This window comes from Zootoca vivipara, chromosome 12 (genome assembly GCF_965207765.1).
Source record: "Zootoca vivipara chromosome 12, rZooViv2.hap1.1, whole genome shotgun sequence".
NCBI classification, from domain to species: Eukaryota; Metazoa; Chordata; class Lepidosauria; order Squamata; family Lacertidae; genus Zootoca; species Zootoca vivipara.
The window spans coordinates 33,198,712-33,222,982 of record NC_142595.1 but is presented as its reverse complement, the minus strand read 5'-3'; the positions used below and the strand labels follow the sequence as shown (position 1 = coordinate 33,222,982).

General features: G+C 45.1%; 1 pseudogene across 1 annotated transcript; it reads right to left on the bottom strand.

Annotated features, from left to right (window-relative positions):
• Positions 1 to 8,084: 8,084 nt before the first annotated feature.
• Positions 8,085 to 23,995, bottom strand: LOC118094905 (prostasin-like; annotated as a pseudogene). Its single transcript, XR_015946720.1, has 7 exons — positions 23,886 to 23,995; positions 18,820 to 18,983; positions 17,078 to 17,098; positions 16,488 to 16,650; positions 14,899 to 15,183; positions 11,448 to 11,617; positions 8,085 to 10,154 (listed from the first exon to the last, which is right to left on the bottom strand). The product of XR_015946720.1 is annotated as a prostasin-like (transcript).
• Positions 23,996 to 24,271: the final 276 nt, after the last annotated feature.

Below are 24,271 nucleotides of genomic sequence, written 5' to 3'. Positions count from 1 at the left end.
GTATCAAAAGATCATGTATCAGTTCTGTCATTTGTATTGATGTAGACCTCCAGGATGTATTTTGTATACCTAACTATTTAGTTCTATCCCCAGTATATTTTTTCTCATTGCTGTGGCTAGTGGCTAATGAAAATAAAGTTTCTATCTATGCATGCTTTTATTAGTTCTTTTAAAAGGGACCAGGGCAGCAAACAGCCAAATGTAACAACAATGTTAATACAGTATAATGAAAATACAATACAAATAAAAAAATAAAGTAAATATATATTTAAAATTTTAATAACAATGTAAAACATTTTAAAGGATCTAAAAACAACGAATAAAGGTCTAAAACATTTAAAAGACAAATGCATATAACCACAGCTCTTAATTTCATGATTGCCAGGAACAATATATTTCAGCCAGCCAGTACTGGATCTTGCCATTTAACCCAAATTGTGTTCCTATGTTCACTCTCTGTAGGTAATTGCAACTTCAATGCACTGTGGATTTGATCTGGGGAATCAGTTTGGGAGGAAATTATGCATGGAGTCATAGATCTCCTGCGTAGCATCTAGTTTGGCCCTCTCACATGACTCTGCCATTGCGTTTCAAATATACAAACATCCTTTCCTAGTATTTATCATTCTTACCTAGCTTTTTCAGAGCTGGCCAGAAAAGACTCTGTACTTCTAGCAGAAGCAGTTAGTTTTAGAGGGGAGGAGAGATCGCCCTTTATAAAGGCACCAAGTGCATTCTTCATATGAAGTAGCACTATGTTCCGTCATTCAGAACAAACATATTAGTTTCCTGGTTCCCCCCACTTTCTTTGTCACACACATGCCATAAAGGGTGTGACTTTGTATGCAAAGTGAGAAGGTTGCAACAGTAGAGTCAATTCCAAGAGAGCAGAGACAGACCATAGAGAAGGAAATGTCTCAAGCAATCCATACAGGCCATAACTGGGCTGAATATCAGGTGTGGTCGACTGTTAATCATTACTCAATGTGAATCCATTGAAATCACAAAAAGGTCTGAAAACGAGACCCTGCTTGTTCTCCTGGACTTCTTTGGTGGCTTTCAATACCAGGACTGGCCCGGGACATATTGCAGCGTGAGGGAAAGGAGAAGATGGTACCTTATCCCATGGGCAGAAACTAACTGGACAGACACTTGAATCTTACTCAATAATGGTGATGGGGAAGTATCCTTGACTTTTTACAAGGGCAGCAGGCTAGCTTATGAGGTTTAGGCAGTGCTTGATTGATAAAAGTGTCATGGCTGCGAATGGGAAATGCACCTGGAAGACAAAATGTACTGAGGAATTATTGGTCTGACATGGAGCCCTTTCTGCCTCTGTTCCTCCCCCACCCCTCTATGGAATGCCATTACAGTGGTACCTCGGTTTAAGTACACAATTGGTTCTGGAAGTCTGTACTTAACCTGAAGCGAACTTTCCCAATGAAAGTAATGGAAATTGGATTAATCCGTTCCAGACGGGTCCGTGGAGTACTCAACCTGAAGCCTTCTTCTTCTTCTTCTTCTTCTTCTTCTTCTTCTTCTTCTTCTTCTTCTTCTTCTTCTTCTTCTTCGTCTTCGTCTTCGTCTTCGTCTTCTTTTATACCCCACCCATCTGGCTGGGTTTCCCCCGCCACTCTGGGCAGCTTCCAACAAATACCAAAATACAGTACATTAAAATATCACAGATTAAAAACCTCCCTAAACAGGGCTGCCTTTAGGTGTTTTCTAAATGTCAGGTAGTTTTTTTATCTCATTGACCTCCGATGGGAGGGCGTTCCACAGGGCGGGCACCACCACCAAGAAGGCCCTCTGCCTGGTTCCCTGTAGCTTTGCTTCTCGCAATGAGGGAACCGCCAGAAGGCCCTCGGCACTGGATCTCAGTGTCCGGGCTGAACAATGGGGGTGGAGACGCTCCTTCAGATATATAGGACCGAGGCCATTTAGGGCTTTAAAGGTCAGCACCAACACTTTGAATTGTGCTCGGAAATGTACTGGGAGCCAATGTAGGTCTCTTAGGACCGGTGTTATGTGGTCTCGGCGGCCGCTCCCAGTCACCAGTCTAGCTGCCGCATTCTGGATTAATTGCAGTTTCCGGGTCACCTTCAAAGGTAGCCCCACGTAGAGCGCATTGCAGTAGTCCAAGCGGGAGATAACTAGAGCATGCACCACTCTGGTGAGACAGTCTGTGGGCAGGTAGGGTCTCAGCCTGTGTACCAGATGGGAGCTGGTAGACCGCCGCCCTGTCTACTTAACCCGAAGTATGAGTGTAATTGGTTCTGGAAGTCCGTACTTAACCTGAAGCGTACTTAACCTGAAGCAAACTTTCCCATTGAAAGTAATGGAAAGTGGATTAATCAGTTCCAGACAGGTCTGTGGAGTACTTAAACTGAAAGTACTCAAACCGATACGTACTTAAACCGAGGTATGACTGTATGTATGGAAGTGAGAGCTGTACCATAAAGATGGCTGATCGCTGAAGAATTGAATTATGGTGCTGGAGGAGACTCTTGAGAGTCCCATGGAAGAAGATCAAACCTATCCATTTTGAAGGAAATCAGCCCTGAGTGCTCACTGGAAGGACAGATCGTGAAGCTGAGGCTCCAATACTTTGGCCACCTCATGAGAAGAGAAGACTCCCTGGAAAAGACCCTGATGTTGGGAAAGATGGAGGGCACAAGGAGAAGGGGACGACAGAGGACGAGATGGTTGGACAGTGTTCTCGAAGCTACGAACATGAGTTTGACCAAAATGCGGGAGGCAGTGGAAGACAGGAGTGCCTGGTGTGCTCTGGTCCATGGGGTCACGAAGAGTCGGACACGACTAAACGACTAATCGACTAAACAACAACAACAAGAAATGACTGTATGAATGTTTTGAGAACAGTCTTAAATGTTTTGCGAATATTGGGAGGAGGTGAAGTCCTCCCCAGCCCCCCACAGCTGCCTTATCAGTTGTGGAGGATAGTGCTATTGGAGGTTACCACCCACCCACTTCCGCTGCACCTTCTGCTTGTGTGGTGGCACCTCAGCAAAACCTCATCTTACTGTTTATAGCAGAATATTTCCCTGGTGGCAGACAACAAGAACAGTAGTCATAGTCAAGAGCTTCTTTATTGCTTGACAGGTTGCACAAGCATTTCTATTATAAATATATACAAACTATTTACATGCTTTCCATATCTCTTCAGCACAGTATAAAGTGTGTGTGCTTTCTTCGCGCCTCAAATTGCAAACTCATAGCTCCTCCTTTTAACTTCATCTTCAGCTGACTCCAATTAAGATGGCACTCCCACACATTGAAGAAACTTTAAAGGAACCTTATCTGTTTCTTTAAAGAATGTATACCTAACAAGTGCTGGGTACCTTCTTACATGTTTGACATGTTTTGAGAAAGTGAGGCACTGGGAGGGGGTGGCTAAGGGATGATTTGCATGTCACTAGTCTTGGAAGCCACACAGGCTATCTATAAAATCGGACAGCTTGGGCAGTTTCTTTTTTTTTAATAATAATTTTTATTAATTTTTGTAAAGACAAAACATACAAAACATACAAAATAAGCTCAGTCCCTTCATTTTCCCTCCACCCACAAGACCACTTCTGCCACCAGTGATACCCATGGGCATTGGGAAACAAAGGGGTCCATTTTAAGCTGGGTTTGACCTCCCCCCTCCCTCCTCCCCCCTCATCCCTCCCTGCCACTGAGAGGACAGAGGCGGAGGATCTCTGAGGTTTGGTTTATCCCCCAGCTAATTCTTCAATGTATCACTTTACTTAACAACAAAACAACAGATAGGAAAAAAAAGAAAAAAAACAAGAAAAAAGAAAAAGGAAAAGGAAAAAATATAAATTCCGTATCTTATTCTCATAACAGTTTGTTTGCGGCTTCCCCGATTCTCTTCCTCCTGGATTTCCTAACTTCTTCAATTGATTATGGTGGGTTTTCTATTCTAATTCAAAATCTTATTCTTATCATATTAACTTAATCCTCCTCCTTCTTCATGCTGCCCCCCTCCGAGTCCCCTCCTGCCACTAGGGTAACCCGAGGGGTTCAGCAGTCAAAAGGTTCCATTTTTGTGTCTGGGTTTCCTTCCACCCCTCCCTCTCCCCTCAAAACACCCCCTGCCACTGGGTGCAAAGAGTAAAAAGAGGGAGCCAGGCAGTTCTCTACCCAAACATCTGTCTGGTCACCAAGAATATTAAAAACAAACTCTAACATATTTCCTCAGCCATTCTTCTGCTCCCTCCAGAAAACTCTTAACCCTAAACTTTTAAAACTCTCTCCTTCCCCCCTCCCAATGTCCCTTCCCCCAATTGGATCAGCATATCCTTTAGCAGGCCAAGATCAGAAACCGTCATTCATCCACCAGAAAAGTAACCTTAAACTAAAGTTTTCACCCCACACCAGTTCTTTCCCACTTCCACTTCCAGGCCTTTGCTCCCCCCTCTTCCTGCCTATCCCCCCCCTCACTAACTCCACTCCACATTTCAATCCCTCCAGGATTTTCATTTCCATCAATCTTCTCTTCACTTTGCTTCTCCTTGTCGGCCTCGTCTCCTTGTTCAAATCTTTGTTTTTCATCATCCAACACATTTTTTTTGGTCCCAATCAGTCTCCAAATTATCAAATTGTTGCTCCTCACACACAGTCTCAGTCTCAAAATTGTCCTCTAAATCTTGATGTTGCACCTCATTCTCCATTGCTGTTGGATTCAAACATTGCCGTTCCTTGTAAATATCTTCCCATATTTGTAGATAGTTCAGCACAGCCTCCTGGAAGGCTCGAGAAAACTTTGTTTTCATACTTCACTTAACCACAGGCAGACCAGAGATAAGGGCCAAAGGGTACTGGAAAGTTCCTCTCTACCACGTTGTCGGCTCCATCTTGGCTGATCTTCTCCTTTGTCTAGCTTCATCACAGTTCAAATTTAAATTCCCATTAAATTACTTCTGAATCCTCTTCAATCGGTTTTTATAATCCACAACAATAAAATCGATTTTCTTAATCCTTTTAGCAATTTGACAGCTTTTGACAGCTGTCAAAACGTCTTCCCCCTTGTTACTGCTGAACCTCAAGGGGTATCGACACCGGGGGCTGGGAAGGTTTTGAAAAGTCTTTCTTTCTCTCGGGTCCACAATCTAGAAAAAACTTTTCTCCCTTCGGCTTGAGGATATTTAATGCGCCTCCCGATTGACCATTTGGAAGAGATCGGCTTCCGTTGTTTTGAAATCTCTTCCTATCTTCAAAATTGAAATTTTTAAAGTCCAAATAAAAATTTGACTTACTTTGTAAACGTCTTTTATTTTCTTGGAAGAATCCGCCGCTTGCAGGCTGAGGACTCGGAGCTTCACTTCAAGGAGGTAAGATGAGACCCAAAAATGGCTCCCGTGACTCCACTCCGCTGGCTCTCGATTGCTCTACGGAGCTCTCGGGCAGCGGAGGAATCGCGTTTGGAGCAGGCAGCTGGGTGCTATGTCACCGGGACTCTCTACCCGGTGTTTTTTCGGGGAGTCCGCTCGCTCTGCGGACTTCCCCCCCTTCCACGAATCCAGGGACTTCGGAGCGCGAAGTCCCTGCATCCTACTTCACCAGCGCGACGGACCGGAAGCCCAGCTTGGGCAGTTTCTTTGAAGCTCATGCACGGACTGATCGGCTGCAGGGCCGTGCAAACCGAGGCTACCTGGGGGAGTCGCTTTGCCGCTTCTTGAGGGCTTCCAAGTGGCAGGTGGAAGTGCTTGCTTGGTACATTGCTTGCTGTTTTAGAATAAAATCTTTAATCTTCTCACTCACTTGTGAATTTTGTATTGCTTCTGAATCTCATTTTAAAAGAACCACCTTGCCTTCAGCAAGACAGGCTGCCAGCACAAAATGGCTGCCATGGGCAGGCAGGAAGGAAAGGGAATAATAATAATAATAATAATAATAATAATAATAATAATAATATATTTACACCCCACCCATCTGGCTGGAATGGTTCACAATACCAGTGAATAAAGGTAAAGGTAAAGGGACCCCTGACTATTAGGTCTAGTCGTGACCGACTCTGGGGTTGTGGCACTCATCTCGCATTATTGGCCGAGGGAGCCAGCGTACAGCTTCCGGGTCATGTGGCCAGCATGCCAAAGCCGCTTCTGGCGAACCAGAGCAGCACACGAAAACACAGTTTACCTTCCCGCTGTAGCGATACCTATTTATCTACTTGCACTTTGACGTGCTTTCGAACTGCTAGGTTGGCAGGAGCTGGGACTGAACAACGTCGCGGGGATTCGAACCACCGACCGTCTGATTGGCAAGCCCTAGGCTCAGTGGTTTAACCCACAGCACTCACAAAAAAGCACCAGGGCTTTTTTTTTTTGCAGCTGAAACTCACAATAACTCAGTTCCACCACCTCTCAAGGGAGGAGTTCATGGTGAGTTTCAGCACCTCTTTTTCTAGAAAAATAGCACAGGGTAGGACAGAAGATTAAGCATGCGCAGCAGTGGGGGCTGGGGACTAATGAGATAGGAGGCAGGGAGCCCAAACAGTCTGTGGAGCCTGAGTCAATGACTAACAGAGCCAACTAATTCTAAAGTTGTCCTCTGCTCTCTGCTGAGTTCTATAGGAGGAAGAGGAAGCTGAGAGCCAGTGACACCCCATGGACTGGTTGGAAGCAAAATGATAGGCATATGTGGGCTTCCTGAGGGCAGATTGAGGTTGGTGGGGCAATGGCCCATTTGGCCTAAAGGACCAGCATCCACTGAGCTCTAGCCACCCCACACCCATCTTACTCTGCCATGAGTACTTATTCCCAGATAAGTCAAAGTAGGATTGCAGTGTTATTCAACCAAGAAAAAGAATACACATGCACACAGCTTACACTCTGCAGAACAACTAATAGCCTTTCTTCGACCATTAGCCGTATTTGCATAGGTTTTTTGAGTGAGTAAATATGTATAAATAAATAATCAGCTTCAGCAACACCGGACAAAAGCTTTATTGATACTTTTGTACTGTATACTCAGTATGGCAAACAGGAAGAAAAATTAATCTAGTCTCTGTTTGGTAGAGCAAAGAAATTGAAAGGAGGATAATGCTGCACTTATGGTTCACTTCAGTGCATGACTGAACCCTACTTTTCTACGGGAGTATCCAAATCAGTAACTCAATTAAAGGGCAGCAATCAAAATTTAACAAATCAATCAATAATTAGAGGATTCCTCAAGAGTGCAGAAATATATTGATTGATCGGACCCTTCATGGAAAGGTCCCACGATGGCTTACAACAACAATACAGAGATACAATATTAAAGTCAGTTAAAGCTATTAACAATCAGAAGAACAAGGTGGGTCCTGAAAATATATTTAGGTATCAGAGGCCAGGGCAAAGAGGTACATCTTTAGTGTATGAATTGTATGTGCAAATTGTGAACTTGGTGGCATCAAGACTATCAGTGAAATAGACTAACCACAGACAAAGTAGGGATTTTTACATACCTCCGAGAATCCCCCACTAAGCAGATAATTGTATGCATATGAAAATAAAAAGGCAGTATACTCCACCCCAAGGGACGTGGGTGGCGCTGCAGTCTAAACCACAGAGCCTAGGGCTTGCAGATCGGAAGGTCGGCGGTTTGAATCCCCATGACGGGGTGAGCTCCCGTTGTTTGGTCCCAGGTCATGCCCACCTCGCAGTTCAAAAGCATGCAGTGCAAGTAGATAAATAGGTACCGCTCCGGTGGGAAGGTAAACGGTGTTTCCGCGTGCTGCTCTGGTTCGCCAGAAGTGGCTTAGTCATGCTGGCTACATGAACCGGAAGCTGTCTGCAGACAAACGCCAGCTCCCTCAGCCTATAGAGTGAGATGAGCGCGCAACCCCAGAGTCATCTGCGACTGGACCTAATGGTCAGGGGTACCTTTACCTTTACCTTTATATTCCACCCCAAAGCAAAACAGCCAGTTACTTTCTTTCACATTCTCCTTTCCTTCTTTTGGTATTTCTCTCTCTAACAATTGATACTCAGCTTTATTGCAAGGGCTGGTAATATGCCCACTTGCCAGCCCAACATAAAGGAGTATGCCACAAACAACTGAGATCAATCACACAGGAATGGATTTGATGTGTAATATACAATGTATAGGAAATAGTAAAATACAAATATGCTTCCTTTTTCTTTTTATTTACATTAATGTGTAATTTTTACAATAAAACCTCAACAAGGAGGCGCTATGCTTACAAGTAACACTGAGAAGAAATCCCAAGGATATCCTTATTTTGAAACAGTCACACTCACTCTATGCATTTAAAGCACTCTTCCGCCATTTTAACAGTACAGTCATACCTTGGTTTAAGTACGCTTCGGTTTGAGTACTTTCAGCTTAAGTACTCCACAGACCTGTCTGGAACGGATTATTCCACTTTCCATTACTTTCAATGGGAAAGTTCGCTTCAGGTTAAGTACAGACTTCCGGAACCAATTGTGTACTTAACCCAAGGTATCACTGTAATGGAGAATCCTGGGAACCATAGCTTGGTAAGGGGACTGGGGAATGTAGTTTTGTGATGTCAGCAACGTTAATAAACTACAGTTCTCTCTGTACTTGAGGAAGAACCCATATCTGTTAAAGTGGTATAAGAGTGTCTCAAACATGTGGTGTGGATGTGCCCAGAAAACTACTCAATGTCCATTTCCCAATGAATTTAACAGTCTTCTTTTTAGACAGGCATCTTAAAAGTGTCAGTTTACTCCTTAAGGTGATGTTCCACATTCTCCTAAACTGTGGATTCCCAAACTGTGGCCTGTGGACCAAAAGTGGGCTATGAGATATTTTGAATGCTCTCTAGGGTATGATGTAGAAAGTGCCAAAAGAAGGTACTTCCTCAAAGATATGTGTGCGCACCCCCCACCACAGAAAGTTGGTCCAATTGCTCATTTTAATAATCCCGGGTATTTCTGGGTACTTCTTTCAACATGTTCAGCAAAGCAAAATATACAGCAACTGTATATACAGAGCAATAGCAAGAAAACATTCACAAATATTTATGAATACCATATAACAATTCTTTGATCAAGTACAAACAAGCAGAAGTATAAAATTATCTGAATTAACATTATAACGTTGAACTGAAGATAAATTACAACCTGGCTATTCCGGGCGCCATATTTATTGGTGGCTTCTTACCACATCGCTTAACTCTTTCAACAGATTTAAAGAATATTGAGCTTTGCATCTAAAAGGTCTTAGGTTCAATCAGGGGCAGCAGAAGGGGTGTGTGGTGGGGGTGGGCCGCCCTGGGTGTCACCACTGGTTTTTTTTGTGTGATAAAATGCCAGGGGGCAATCAACACAGGGCCTGCAGCATGCCCGAGCCGCATGTCTCTCCTGGGAGTGACACGGTGGCTTGGATGCCCACAGGCTCTGTGCTGCCCCAAACAGTATGCCCGCCTCCTCCCTCTCGGCTGTAGGGCAGCTGAGGGGGAGGAGGCAGGCAGACTCCTCGGAGGCCCCATGGAGCATGCTGTCCTGGCTGGCCCTGCCCCGTGGGCGGCTGACCCCAACCCCCACGGGTGGCTGGCCCTGCAGGGCACACGTGCCACCCCAGTCGCCCGATTGGCTTGCTCCACCGCTGGGTTCAATTCCCAGCATCTCCCCGTAGGGCTGGGAAAGGCTCCTGTTAGAACCTTGGAGAGCTACTGCCAGGCAGGGTATAAAATCCTAAACTAGATGAACTGATAGTCTGCTTTGCTATAAGGCGAGGGTGGCCTGTGTTCCTGTTATGCCCCCAAACCAGACCCCGTGGTTGAATAAGTTGTCAGAGCATATAGGACTTAAATCACTACTGATCAGTAAAGCAATTTAAATGCAGCTGTACCCAAATTCCACATCGTTAGTAGATAGCCTGGAGGCAGAGAGAGGAGCATCTCATAGAAGGGTCAAAGCAAAAAACACTAGGAGAAGTATCACAGCAGGGGAATTCTGTTCTCTGCCATTCACCCCACCATTCCCACGCATCGCAAAGGTCATACTGGGTATATGCTGGGAGATCCAAGTGGCATAAAAAGGGACTGAAGAATAGACACCAGGGAGACCAGGGCGGCCACAGCCTATCCCCCAGCTCACGACCCCAGCCAGGACCCAATGTCCATCATATGGGCAAGCCAAGGGTCCCCCAGAGTCACCCTGTGGAAAGAGAGATAGGAGTCAGTCCATGGTTACAGGAAGCAGGTTTGGGAGACTGGTTTCAAAACAGATTATGCTTATTTCCTTTACAGATCTGGTCCTGTCCTCATGTATAGTTCAGCTAGATTAAGGTAGTGAAGAAATGGCTAAGGTATGGAGGAGAAACTATGCATAAGGCTGAAACGACCAAATATGAATTTTCCAAAACAATATGGGAACTGAAACCCAGCTATCTGTTGAAATCCACACATATCTGAATTTTGTGATTCAGTTCTCCAACTAAACAATGTTAACAAAGATGCATATATTATTAAAATATTGCTTGCACAGGCATGTATATTAGTCAAAGCTGCATATGAAATTGCGCTTATTGGGAGAAATTCACATTAAAATGTTGAAAGCTGAAATCGACAGATCCTTCTATCCCTGGTCCAGACTTTCAGTTTCAGTTTAATGAATATATAATGCAGCCTTGTAAAGAAGTCTTCAAATGTTACTGGCCTGCAAAAATGTATGTTAGCTTGCTGTGGGCTTGCAAAAATGTATGCTTGCTGCGGGCCAGGAGAGGAGAGACAAACAGCTCAGTCCTTATCGCAGCAGCCCACTGCATTTTAATGCAGGGCCTGGAGCATGGAGATTGCCTCCTCCAGCAGACCTCTTGGCTTCTATGGTGGACATAGATTAGAGATGGAGCACCCTGTCTCTCCTCTGCCAGCCTGCTCACTAGCTTGCATGTAATGCCTTGCCACCTATGTCTAGAGGGCCGGCTCTAGGGGTAGTCTGGGTGGTGTGGGGCGCCGGCCTGGTAGGGGGGCGCCGCACGGCGGAGCGGCACGGGAACCGTGCTGCAAGCTACGGCCACCCACCAGCCACAGCAAGAAACGGAGCGGGGCGGGGGCACCGGAGCAATCTCCGCACCACGGCGCCAGGGCGCCCGACATGCTTGAGACGGCCCTGTATGTCTACCACCCCACTGCTAAAACATTTCATTTTTATGTCATGTCTATTTAAGAGTGAGTAGGCCTGTACTCATCTTCTGAGAAGGCTACGTTTCTGAACTGCTGGCCCTGTGAATAAAACCAAGACAAAGGATGGAAAAATCTGTGGCCTCCCAGCTGTTGTTGGACTCCAACTCCCATCAGCCCCAGCCAGCAGAGCCAATGATCGGGGGGGATGACAATGTCTGGAGGGCCACAGGTTCTCCATACCTGAGCTAGACCTTTGGAGCCCGTCCCCTCCTTTACTGGGGTGCTGCTGTCCACCACAGCCAACCACAATTATGGAGCATCCTACCTGGCAGGAATCTTTGCCACCTTCTTGGTAGCCAGCACAGATCATACCAGGGCCGACTGGATTATAGAGTGGTGGTTCACGTTGGGCAGCATTGAAGAGAGAATTGCATTTTTCTCGGTCTATGAGTGGCACTTTCACTTCCTGGAGGGTTAGTGGGGGTGGCAATGCCACTGTAAGAGGAAGCAAATGTATCATTAGGGATGTGATCAGGTGGATAGCCACCCATCCCAATTATATCTCTTACCCCAATGTATACTCTAATAGCTGCCTATTTTACATTGTCCATTCTGCAAGAGGAAGGCAAAAGCAAATAGTGACTGTGTCCATCTCCCCTGACCACTGGTTTCTGAGATTTCACAAAGCACTGCCCAGACATGTGCGAAACTTTACAGCATTAAGAGAAAGAAACCTGCATTTTAACATCAATTCCTGATAAAAAACCAGGGACAATAATAAGATATGATTAAGTGGCCAGCTGATTGCCTTTTCCTTCCTCTCTGCTTATAGAATTGTATAAGAGGGTTCACTTTCACCATCTACTGGTGAGAAAAGCGGCAGCACTGTTAGCTTCCAGACTGTTGTGAAACTCTAACTTGGAGAACGAGGAACTTGTGACCCTCTGGAAGTTGTTCAACTATAACTTCCACCATCCCTTACCCTTGGCTCCATCTGTTTTCCAAGGGGAGAAGGTGTGCTGGAAAGTTACATGCTTGGATTTCAGACCTTGCCTCCTCATCTGTCCTATTATTCAGCTGTAGTTACTTTGTGGTTAATAAAAGCAGCAATGAGTCTTGAAGCACATTTATCCTATATAATAATTTGCAAGTTGTCCCTGCGTCCAAGCTGTCCCGTGTGTCCCTGGGTCACTGCGCATGTGCCCCAGCGACACAGGGATTGGACAGCAGAGACTGCACGCGCGCACTCTCTCCCCCCCCCTGCCTCCTCCAACCGCCGCTCCTGGCCAGAACGTCAGGGAAGCGAGGGTGGAGGCCGGCGGAGACCTCCTCCTCACAACCCTCCCTGGCCCGTGAGAGGAGCGGCAGGAGGCCATGAAGCAGCGGCGACGAAGTAGGGGTTTGTGTCCCGCGTCCTTCCTGTCGGCGGCTGCGGGAGAGGAAGGAAGGAGGAGAAAGCAGCGCTTTCTCCTCCTTCGTTCCTGTCCTGCCGGCGACAACAAGGACAGGTCCCAGGGTTCGGAGAAGCGCTGCGCAAGCGCTTCTCCGAACCCTGGGATGTCTCCTTGCTGTCGGCGGCTGCGGGAGAGGAACGGAGGAGAAGAAAGCAGCGCTTTCTCCTTCTTCATTCCTGTCCTCCTGCCGCCGACAGTAAGGACAGGTCCCAGGGTTCGGAGAAGCGCTGCGCAAGCGCTTCTCCGAACCCCAGGATGTCTCCTTGCTGTCGGCGGCTGGGAGAGAGGAACGGAGGAGGAGAAAGCAGCGCTTTCTCCTCCTCCGTTCCTGTCCCCCTGCCGCCGACAGCAAGGACAGGTCCCAGGGTTCGGAGAAGCGCTGCACAAGCGCTTCTCCGAACCCCAGGATGTCTCCTTGCTGTCGGCGGCTGGGAGAGAGGAACGGAGGAGGAGAAAGCAGCGCTTTCTCCTCCTCCGTTCCTGTCCCCCTGCCGCCGACAGCAAGGACAGGTCCCAGGGTTCGGAGAAGCGCTGCACAAGCGCTTCTCCGAACCCCAGGATGTCTCCTTGCTGTCGGCGGCTGGGAGAGAGGAACGGAGGAGGAGAAAGCAGCGCTTTCTCCTCCTCCGTTCCTGTCCCCCTGCCGCCGACAGTAAGGACAGGTCCCAGGGTTCGGAGAAGCGCTGCGCAAGCGCTTCTCCAAACCCCAGGATGTCTCCTTGCTGTCGGCGGCTGGGAGAGAGGAACGGAGGAGGAGAAAGCAGCGCTTTCTCCTCCTCCGTTCCTGTCCCCCTGCCGCCGACAGCAAGGACAGGTCCCAGGGTTCGGAGAAGCGCTGCGCAAGCGCTTCTCCAAACCCCAGGATGTTCTAGCGCCCGTTATTGAACGGGCTGAAATACACTAGTTGTGGCATAAGCTTCTGTGGACAATTCCACAAAAGCTTATGTCATAAATATATTTGCTAGTTTTCAAAGTGCTGTACAGTACTTCTCTCTCTCTCTCTCTCTCTCTCTCTCTCTCTCTCTCTCTCTCTCTCTCTCTCTCTCTCTGTGTGTGTGTGTGTGTGTGTGTTGCAACAAAGTAACATGATTACACTATCAAAAGGCACTCTGTCTCACAGACATTCTTTCTAATGCATGGCTCTGAAGGCCATTTTTCTACCATTACAAGGCAGCCCAGAAGTTGAGCTCTGGCCTGGCCTGGCTCAAATTCAGGCCTGTAGATACCACCCCACTGCTGCAATGCCATACCCTCCCACATGTTGAGTCCTAAAACTGGGATACGTGTCTTCCCAGATGTGCTCCTGTGCGAGTCACGTGACCTGTGTGAGATCACAGAGCCCAAAAGACATGTTTTATAAAGGGCTGTACTGTCACACAATAGCCTGACAGCCCAAAATGCATGTTTTGGGGCACTGCATGATATCATGGACCTGAAAAAGCACTTCTTTCATGGAGAGATCATGGCGCGAAATCGTGCAAGATTACGGCACCCAAAATGTGCTCTCGCAGGAAAAAACAGGAAGTACTGGTTTTTCCCAGGACACTTGTTGGGTATGTAATGACTGCACCAGATAACATAGCGGTGGTCGGTGTGAGTTGCATTCTCTGCTTAGCTCCCTTTACTGCCTTCCTGTTCACTCTCAGGTCAGGTCCAGCACAAACTCTTTGTCTTCATCATCAAAGTAATCCATGGTCTTGTCTTGCTTTTGATCTCTCTCTCCTCATACCCAGCCTGAGGCCCTAACTATTCATGGTTTGCAGGTACAGTGGTACCTCGGTTTAAATACACAATTGGTTCCGGAAGTCGGTACTTAACCTGAAGCAAACTTTCCCATTGAAAGTAATGGAAAGTGGATTAATCCGTTCCAGACGGTCCGCGGAGTACTTAAACTGAAAGTATGCAAACCAAAGCGTACTTAAACCGAGGTATGACTGTATTTATAACCCTTGGGGTAGGATCTTTTCACAGTGGCCCCATGTCTCTGCAATACTTCACCATCTAAGATCCATTAGGGCTCAACACTGGGCTGATTGGAGGTTGTGAATCCCTCCAGATGTTGGGGAATATAACTCCCATCAGCCCAAGACATTATTGTCAATGGTCAAGGATGATGGGAATTACAGTGCACAATTCCTAGCTGCAAACCATACCCGCCTGGCTGCAAATCATACCCACCTCCACCCTCCAGCATTTCAACCACATCATCCAGCATCTTCCACCTGAGGCAGCTTGCCCTATAAAAGTGCAGTGTACATTGCTGGCATGAAAGTAAACAGAGCCTGAAGGAGAACCCCCAAAAGCACCTCTCCATCTCCTCACCTCCAGGTTGAATCTCTCCCCATCCAGTCACAACACAGCTTTCTTCCATTGAGAACTGTACAGAGGCCTCTGGCAAGCAGATGGGGCGAATGTAGGCAGTGAAACTCACAGGGGACTTCAGCTCTACTAAAGCAATATCCCCTCTGGGGGGGGGGGGTGTCATAGCTGTCATAGCTGGGATGGAGGATAATCCGTTGGATATCAGATGTTACTGTGTTACTTGAAGTGTTCAGGAGCTGATAGGCACCCAGCACCACAACATAATGCTTAGTTTGCATCTTAAAGCTGTAAGTGAAAAAACATGAGCAAAATGCAACAAGATCTTTGCCAAAGTGGTTTCCAAGAGGTGAGTGCCCTTAGACCTTGTAATTCAGTCTCATGTCAACATGTCTAGTTTAAAGGGGAGACTAGGGCCATAGCAACCCAGTGGAGAAAATGCCATATCTCTTTCCAAGCAGAAGATCCCAGGTTGGCCCTTCCATGTCTCCAGACAAGTTATTGGCACCCATTCATTTTTGCTTTCCCTCTGGTTTTTTTTTTTTATAAATTGTGCATAAGCACAAGTTCTTGCCATTTCTTGCAACTAGCTTATAGGGTAGGGATGGAGGACCTTTGGCCCTCCAGATGCTGGACTTAAACTCACAACGTCTCTGGTCACAGAGCACATGGGATGGGGCTGATGGGAGTAGGAAGCCAGCAATATCTGCAGGGCCGTTGGTTTACATCCCTGACCATTGGCAAGTCACCTTGCTCTCTTTACCACCAAGAGGGAGCTACTGGCACCATTTCTGATGTGTTTTGTTATTTCAGTCCCCTCCCAAAGCAGGTGGTCAGCAGACATCAGGTGACACAATAGTACAAAAGTGGAGATGAGCGCCACACCCCATAGTCGAATTTGACTGGATTTTACCTTTTACCTTTAATGGCATTCAACTTGAGCCTATAAAGTTTGTGATTTGAGTCTGGCTCTGGAGTTTGAACAATTTACTGCTCAGGCATAGACAGAACTACTCTGTGCATGCCTGTCTCCATTTGCATGTTTTAAAATATGCAGTACACATCCAGAGCTGCATGGCTTGAAAGTAGCCTATTGTACAAAGGTGAGAGCTGCTGCTGTTGCTCCACTGACATTTGTCTCTGGCCCCAACCACTTCCAGGCTGAAAAAGATCCACCCAGCCCTACTCTATAACTTCTGCCAGCTATCTGCTTCCTTTAACTTTATTATTCATTGCTCTGCCAGGCTCTGCTTTGGCAAGGCCAAGGCACTGAGTTGCTGTTAGGCCAGCCATGGGCAGTCATTCTGAGCCAATGGGCACATTGGGAATGTTGAGAAAGTGTTTAGGTGCTAGTCACAAAATGGCTGCTCTGGGCTGTGAGGTACAAAACAAAATGGCTGCCACATCTGTAAGAGATGCTATTTGCTGATACCTTTTGTGGATGCCATAGGGCGTACTGGCAGGGACACTGGTGCCTGTGGGTGTCACATTGATGCCTTCTGTGTTAGGCATAAAATATTAGTTTGGCCTTGCAGCTGCCTCTAGGATGAAACTGAACGATGCCTTCACAGCCAAGTACACCAGAAACTTACTTAGGGAAGCAGTGAGCTGCAGACAGGACCCACTTCTCGGCTATGAGGGCGCCTCCACAAATATGTTTGCCCTGATAGAAAATGCTGACTTGCCAGGGCCATGACAACCCATCAGAGGGAGCTGGTCGGCCCCCAATAATTCGTTGAGCTTGCGCTTCACAAACTGTGGAAGAAGGAAAGAAGGTTTAAAAAGATAGGTCGCAATAACACCAGCACTGAAGCACACCCAGAAACAATCAAACATAAAAAAGCCTTGTCTGAAACAAAAAAAAACAAATATTTGTATGTGATCTTTTAAAGAACATTTCTAGTTATTGATAATGGTTTCCAGCCAATCAAATTTAGAGCCATAATGCCTCTAACTGCAGCTAGGCTGGCTCACCATATATTGAAGCAATTGAAGCAATATTCAGTTTATTTATTTATTAAGTATACTTTTAAATCTGCCTGGAGGCTCCTGTTTAACAATAGGTCTGCATGATCATTAGGTTTGTAGCAGCCCTATAATTTGATGAGACTCCCCTTTGGTTCAGCCCATCCATGAGCCTGAAATTTTGAGTAGGAAGGTCAAAATATACAGGGGTTCCTACCTGCTTCAGAACTGGCAGCATCTGTAGAAAACAAAAATGAAGGGAAAACATTTCAGTTTTTCATATCAGAGACACTGAAGCACAAATACTGAAAAATAGGTGCCTATGTAAGAGAAAGAGGAAGAGGCTCAGGTTACAATCTCTTACTAATGTTTTTTTTAATAAAAAGAATACAGCTCTGTATTGTGACACATATGCTATGAGTATATTTTCCTAGCTAGACTGGTAGAGCTTATTGCAGGGCTTAATTTGAACAGAGACTTATCGGGACTTTAGCTCTGGAGCATGCTTCTAATACCAAGACTCTATCCTGAAGTATTTTATATAAGTAAGTAAGTAAGTAAGTAAGTAAGTAAGTAAGTAAGTAAGTAAGTGTTTTGAATAGTTATCAAATGTCAGCCTCGTGTGGTACATACTAGGGGTCAATAGCCCTCAACTCATTTACCTGAGGTCCCACCTCCCAGCCCACCATTTTCCTCTGTGCCACAGGACTAAATCTGATCTGCTTCCTCAGATACAGTGGAAGGATGTGATCCTATGGCCAATGTTGAAATAAAATTTAGTTGCCACTTCAGTTGGTTTCTTTATGTGGAATAAGGAGGGGGCACCATCTTGTTCTTTGCCTCAGGTGGTTACATGTCTTGGGCCAACCTTGGCCCAGTGAAGGCTAATTGTCTGTTGCCAAGTACTACTATGAGCCAAAAAAACCCCCCTTCCACACACATATATACATCAATTCAGCTTTAACACAGTGAAAGATGGGCCAGAACAACTAGAACATTAATGAAAACAGAGAATTGGATTTCAAATCCTGTTAGTCCAATTTGTCAAAGAGGCAAGGCAAATGAGCACACCTTAGAGTAGAAGGAGGTGGGGGAGTGAGGACCAGCTTTGGTTAAGCAATCCTGTCATTTTTCAACCAAGAATCGCTATCCAGGTTCACAAGTAATGCGAAACGAGTTAAGCCAACAACAAACCACAATTTGCTAACAAACCATAGTTAGTAAACCATAGTTTAACATTACATGGGGACGCAGGTGGCGCTGTGGGTTAAAACACAGAGCCTAGAGCTTGCCGATCAGAAGGTTCGAATCCCTGTGACTGGGTGAGCTCCCGTGGCTCGCTCCCTGCTCCTGCCAACCTAGCAGTTCAAAAGCACCTCAAAGTGCAAGTAGATAAATAGGTTCTGCTCTGGCGGGAAGGTAAACGGCATTTCCATGCGCTGCTCTGGTTCCCTCGGCCAGTAAAGCAAGATGAACGCCACAACCCCAGAGTCGTCCGCAACTGGACCTAACGGTCAGGGGTGCCTTTACATTTACCTTTAACATTACACGAGAACAAGGCCACTATCTGCTGCCATACATTTGTCTCCTTAGCGGAAAGGAATATGAGTTCCACTTGAAAGCCCAGTGTGTGAGAAGCTCCTTTGTTTGCACTTATAAACCATGCACCTCCTTTTTTAGCTTAATGGATCTCCCACTCCCATTTTAACTCCCCTGAGAAGCAACTGATTCTCTCATCCTCAATTACCTTCCCTCCATTGTCTCTCCACATCCTAGGGATTGGGGTCCCTTCAGCCCCCCCATAAAATATTGAGGGGGCCACCTCGCTTCCCAAGTTGAGGGGCATTGCCATTCAAATGGTGTCTGTGCACTGAGTCTTGTGATTGATTATGCAGGGCGGGGCTTACCCGGGTCCCCAATATTTTCAAGTTGGCACCCCTGCCCCATGCCATCACTCACCTTGTAGCAGCACAGGCAGTAGAAGCAGCCACACAGCTAACGAGAAGGGCACCATTGACACGGCGGTCGCTGCTTCTGTAATCCTGCTCTGAAGTGGACCCTGAGTGGTTCTGCTCCAAATCCAAGCAACAAATCCTCTGCTTCTGTCTCAATTCTTTTGTTATCTGTAATATTAATGTAATATCAATGGCAAAATGTAATATCAATGGCAAAAAAAGTATTTCCCCTGCATCCTCTTGATATCAGCAGGATGGCAAATCCTTGATCTCCCCTTGTATCCGGGATCTTCTATCTTCACCAGATGTTGTGTTGCTAGACTTGCTGGTATAGCTCAGGTGACAGCACAGCAGGATGATGATGTTGACGACATTGTTCCAGTTATGGTTGATTATGATAATACTTATTTAGTGTTATCAATATGCACGACAATTTTACAAAGTGCAAGGCGGCATGTTTCTACCCCATGGAACCTACAGGGTGGCATTCAATTTTATGCTGGCAAATTTAAGTTGTGCAATTAAAGTGGATTTGGAGGCCTTGTACAAAGAGTCACTTCCTTCCCAAAACTGAGCCTTTTTGCAGTAAGGAATGCAATGGGATAACATTTTCCTGGTGATAAAGAAAGTAACAGGATAGAAATGCCCTGGGAATGCAACATTGTCTAACCTCCCCAGAAACAAATTTAGAATGCATGCTTAATAAGTAGCAGGTGTCATTTAATCTCCTCCTCACAAACTTTGTTCAGATATATCAGGATGAATGCTCAAATAAACAGGTTGCCTCTGAAAGTGAGTTTACCTGGGGAGGAACGTGAACACTCAAAGATTACAAAGCTAGCAACTCACTATAAAACTGTTAATATCCCCAAAGGCAAAAGCTAGAGGCACTGTTTTTTCAAGGGTAGATACAAGGAAAGAGAGTTGCCAGCCCTTTGCTTAAAGCAGAAGATACTCCTCCCCCCCCCCAGCTGCAGTAGAGCCCATGATCCATATCTTAACACTCCTCTGACCATAAGAGCAATAAAGCTCTATGGAACTGCTTTACAACCCCTTTCTTGGCTGTGGAGCAAGTCTGTGGTTTAATACACAATCCGAAGATGTTGTTTCACCTTTATACAAATAGTTTTTTGGCTCACGCTTTGAAGTGGTAGGAGTTGATTCTGGAATTAGTGCACACATCTGTTAAGCACAACCCTGTTGGAACCTCTTAGACTACCCTCCCATTCCTCTGAATGTCCTGCTAGGGCAGGAGTGCTGAAGCTTTGGCCAACCAGATGATGCTGAATAACAACTTCCACCATCCCTGGCCATTGACTGATGGGAGTTGTAGTTCAGCAACATCTGGAGGGCCAAAGACTCTCAACTCCTGTTCTAGGACCTAAGCAGACATTACCTGGGAAACATGGGATTGGATACCCTTGTGTATATTTAATAAATCTATATAGCAGAGATACATTTGACCCTCTCCAGCTAAGAGCAGCTTAGGAAGGGAGGAGTGATTTACAAAGGGGTACCACAGAATGTTAGTGTCGGAAGGGACCGTGATGGTCATGTAGTCTAACCCCCTACTCCAAAGCATAAAGGCTGTCACTCATTCCTGTATGAAACCTCCAGCAAAGAGGAGCCCGATCCCTCCCGAGGAATTCTGCTCCACTGTAGAACAGATCTTACTCTTAAGAAGTTGCAATTTCCACCCATTGGTTCTAGGCTTGTCCTCCTCCTCAGCAGAGAACAAATCTGGTCCAACTTCTGCACGATAACCCTTCAGACATTTGAAGAACACCACCATGGCTCCCCTGAATCTTCTCTTCTCCAGGCTAAACATACCAAGCACTGTCAACCATTCCTCAGGATTTGGTTTCCAAACATCTCACTATCCTCGTTGTTCTCCTCTGGGCACCTGTTCTAGAACTGGTGGAGGGGGAAACGGTTGGGCTCCACCTTCCCACCCATGCAGCAACTGCTTTTAGAAGAAGAAAATGATGTGGGGAGATCCAAGCATAGACCTCCCATGTAATATTAGAATCATAGAATTGTAGAGTTGCAAGGCGCCCCAAGCGTCATCCAGTCCAACCTCCTCCATTGCAGGAATCTCAGCGTAAGAGGGCCATCCAACCTCTGCTTAAAAACCTCAAATGCAGGAGAGTACACCGCCTTCTGAGGGAGTCTGTTCCTCTGTCAGCTCAGCTGCGGAACAACTCTTACTTTGGCCCTTGGTACCATCTCAGAGCTCTACCCATCTCTCATCTTCAAATATACAAGCATCCATTGCTGTTCCTACCTGGTTCTTTCTGGGTCCGTTCAATAAGAGCCGTGTATTTGACAATTTGCTCCTGCTTTTAAAGAGAAAAAAAATCCTCTACACAAATCTCCCCAGTGCATTCTTTCTGTGAGATAGCATTATGTCTTAATCACTCAAAATAAACACATTAGCTTCCTGGTTTCATCAAAGGTTCGATACCATCTTTTGATTTTTAAATTGTTTAAAACAGCTGTCTGTGAAGGCTGTGACTCAACTTGCACAGAGTGATGTTTTTGCGAAGGTAGGATTTGAAAAAGAAGAAGAGAAACTAAGGCGGAATGCCTCTGTGTATACACCATGCCTCCCTTCCCTGAAGGAAAAGACTTTTTAAAAAAAGAGCCCCAAAAGTAGGTTAAATAACCACCTGAGAGTTGAATGGTGTCTACAGAATGTAGATTTTAAATGTGAACGGAATCAAATTTCCTGCCTATTCTGAGTAATAATGCATGTTATATAATGCATCTAGTACTAACCTGCTAGATTCAATACTGTTTACCCCAACAAAACCCCAAATTGAACAGTTTCTATAAATACTAATATGGGAAAATACTCTATTTCGTAAAATATGTATTGGGATATTTTATAAACAAACATTATTCCTTATTATTTTGTTCCTGCTCTGGCTGAAATAGATTGACATACTCTCCATTGAAGCTAGGGGTAATGAAGGCCAGAGGTTCCTAAGTCTTCATATGAAAAGAAATCAGCAGATTTTCTACAGTTTTTATTGCTTGAGGTTCTCAAAGTTCTCAGTTGTGCTTATTGACTTACAATCATTCAATTAAGAGGCAAACATAGATGGGTTAACGGCTGCCCCACATCAATGTGCATAGTGCCCAGAGCTGGTCAAATTATTTTAGCACCAGAGGTAGAAAATTCCATATTTGCCTTAATGCTTTTTAACAACAACAACAACAACAACAACAACAACAACAAAACCCAACGTAAAAGCCCAAGAGATTTGGGAGGCTTTTACTGTACAGTGGTACCTCGGTTTAAGTACACAATTGGTTCCAGAAGTCTGTACTTAACCTGAAGCGAACTTTCCCATTGAAAGTAATGGAAAGTGGATTAATCCGTTCCAGACGGGTCCACGGAGTACTTAAACTGAAAGTACTCAAGCCGAGGCGTACTTAAACTGAGGTATGACTGTATAACTAAAGATACAATCAAACAACAAGCTGTTAGGTCCTTGTCAGCCTTTGAACATAGCAAGGGTCCGGGTGTCACAGTAATATAAAAAAATTAATAGCCTTAGACAGAGACTTTGTCAGGATGGAAACAAGCTGGGAGGTTGATCTACATACCAAGCATGATTTAGCCAGATGGAATAATATGTGGTAAATTCTTCTCTCTGTTTTATCTAAGCTCATATACAGGAAACCATTAAAAAAAAACACTTCTTAATTTTTATTTTATTTTTGTAAATCCTTTTGTAGCCCTTGGGTTTATTATAGCCAAGGGCAATATAAATGTTGTGAAATAATTAAACTACAAACACTGTTTAAAGGTCACCTTACCACGACTGAGATTTCCTGTTTTATCCTGAATCTCTCTTCTCAATGTTTGTGCTGTAGATCCAGGAAAAGCCTATACTACCAGTTATGGTGGGCCAAATTTTGGGACCTGATTTTTCTGAAATTAATTTAATTACAAAACAGTGAGTCTTTTCTGTGGGGTGGCTGGGACGGACTGAATAAAGACTGCTGCGACAATACTCTGGTCCAACACCTTCTAGCTGCAGCACAAATGCTGATAGTTAAAAGTTGGAAATATTTGGAGGGGATTAGCAAAGAGACCTGGTACAGAGAGTTCTTCTTCTTTTTTTAATAGTGATAATGGAAAACAACAACAATAACAACAACAACCACCACCAATAAAAAACCAACCAAAATCCAACCTCTATTAAGAGTCCCACTTTTTGGGGGACTCCTATGATAGCACTGTATGGCTCAACTGCAAGGGAATTGCAGGCAAAAGAAATGGAAAATATGGGGCACATAGCTCATGCCCACACTGTACTTTTAAAGCATGGAGCTCCTGCAAAGGATCATGGGAGCTGGGAATTGTTGCTCTGTGAGCAGTAAACGATAGGTCCCAGAATTCTTTGACGGAAGCCATATGTCTTAAATGTGCTTTAAGAATAGTTTAATGGAAATTTAATACTGAAATTGTCAAGTGCGATGGCTAGTACAGTTCAGCTGATAAAACATACCAGCACAGAGATTAAACTGGTGTGCCTGTAATCTCCTCATTTTCACTGACCTACTTTTTATGGTATTACCTCTTAGTCAGTTGTAAGGAGCCTTACTGTAGAGTCAAGATAATAAGAGTACAGTATTATTATTTTTTTAAAAAACCCTTCAATAGGCGATATATGTATTTTATTTTATTTTTTAAAAAATTGTGACAACATGATGTGTCACTCGCTGGTGTGACTCATTTTTTTTAAAGAAGTCATGCCTGGGAACTTCTGGTTGAGACAGTTTTTCAGAAACCTGCAGCATCTTTCTCGCGCTCACCTTAATGAGGCCAATTCAAGGAATTTATTGAACTTACCTCCAGTTTCCTTGTCCTCTAGGTTTGGGCAAATCTGTACATTTTGGTTTCTGTCAGTTTCTCACTTTTCCAGTATTAAGTTCAGTTCTCCACATTTTTTACATCAGCTTGCATTTTTTTAAAAAATGCCCTCAGGAAAATTCACCAGCATTTTTGTAAGAATTTCTCTTAAAATACATGTTTATATGCAATTTTGCCCAATATACCTGTTGCAAGTTTCTTCTAGTCAATGAAGACAGACATGAGTTCTTTGAGGAAGGTCTTGCTTATTAAGCTGTGCTGCGGCTTCAGTGAGATATTTCTCAAAGACTGAGCCCCAAATATAGGCAGGCGCTCCTTTTTATAGATTGTGACAAACAACATATATATCAGTGCTATAGCAAAATGCATGCATAAGCAAGATTATACACCCGTTGCACACAGCTCTCACGATTCCCTTATCTTGTAACACATTTGTTACTCTTACTGTTGCAGGAACCTTATCTCCCTCCCCTCCTGTCTCTGGCTATGGAGGAATTTGCACCTCTAGCCGTTGAGGCAGCGCCATGGGACACGCTCCAAGAGAAGCTCCGTACCCACTACGCGCCCAAGC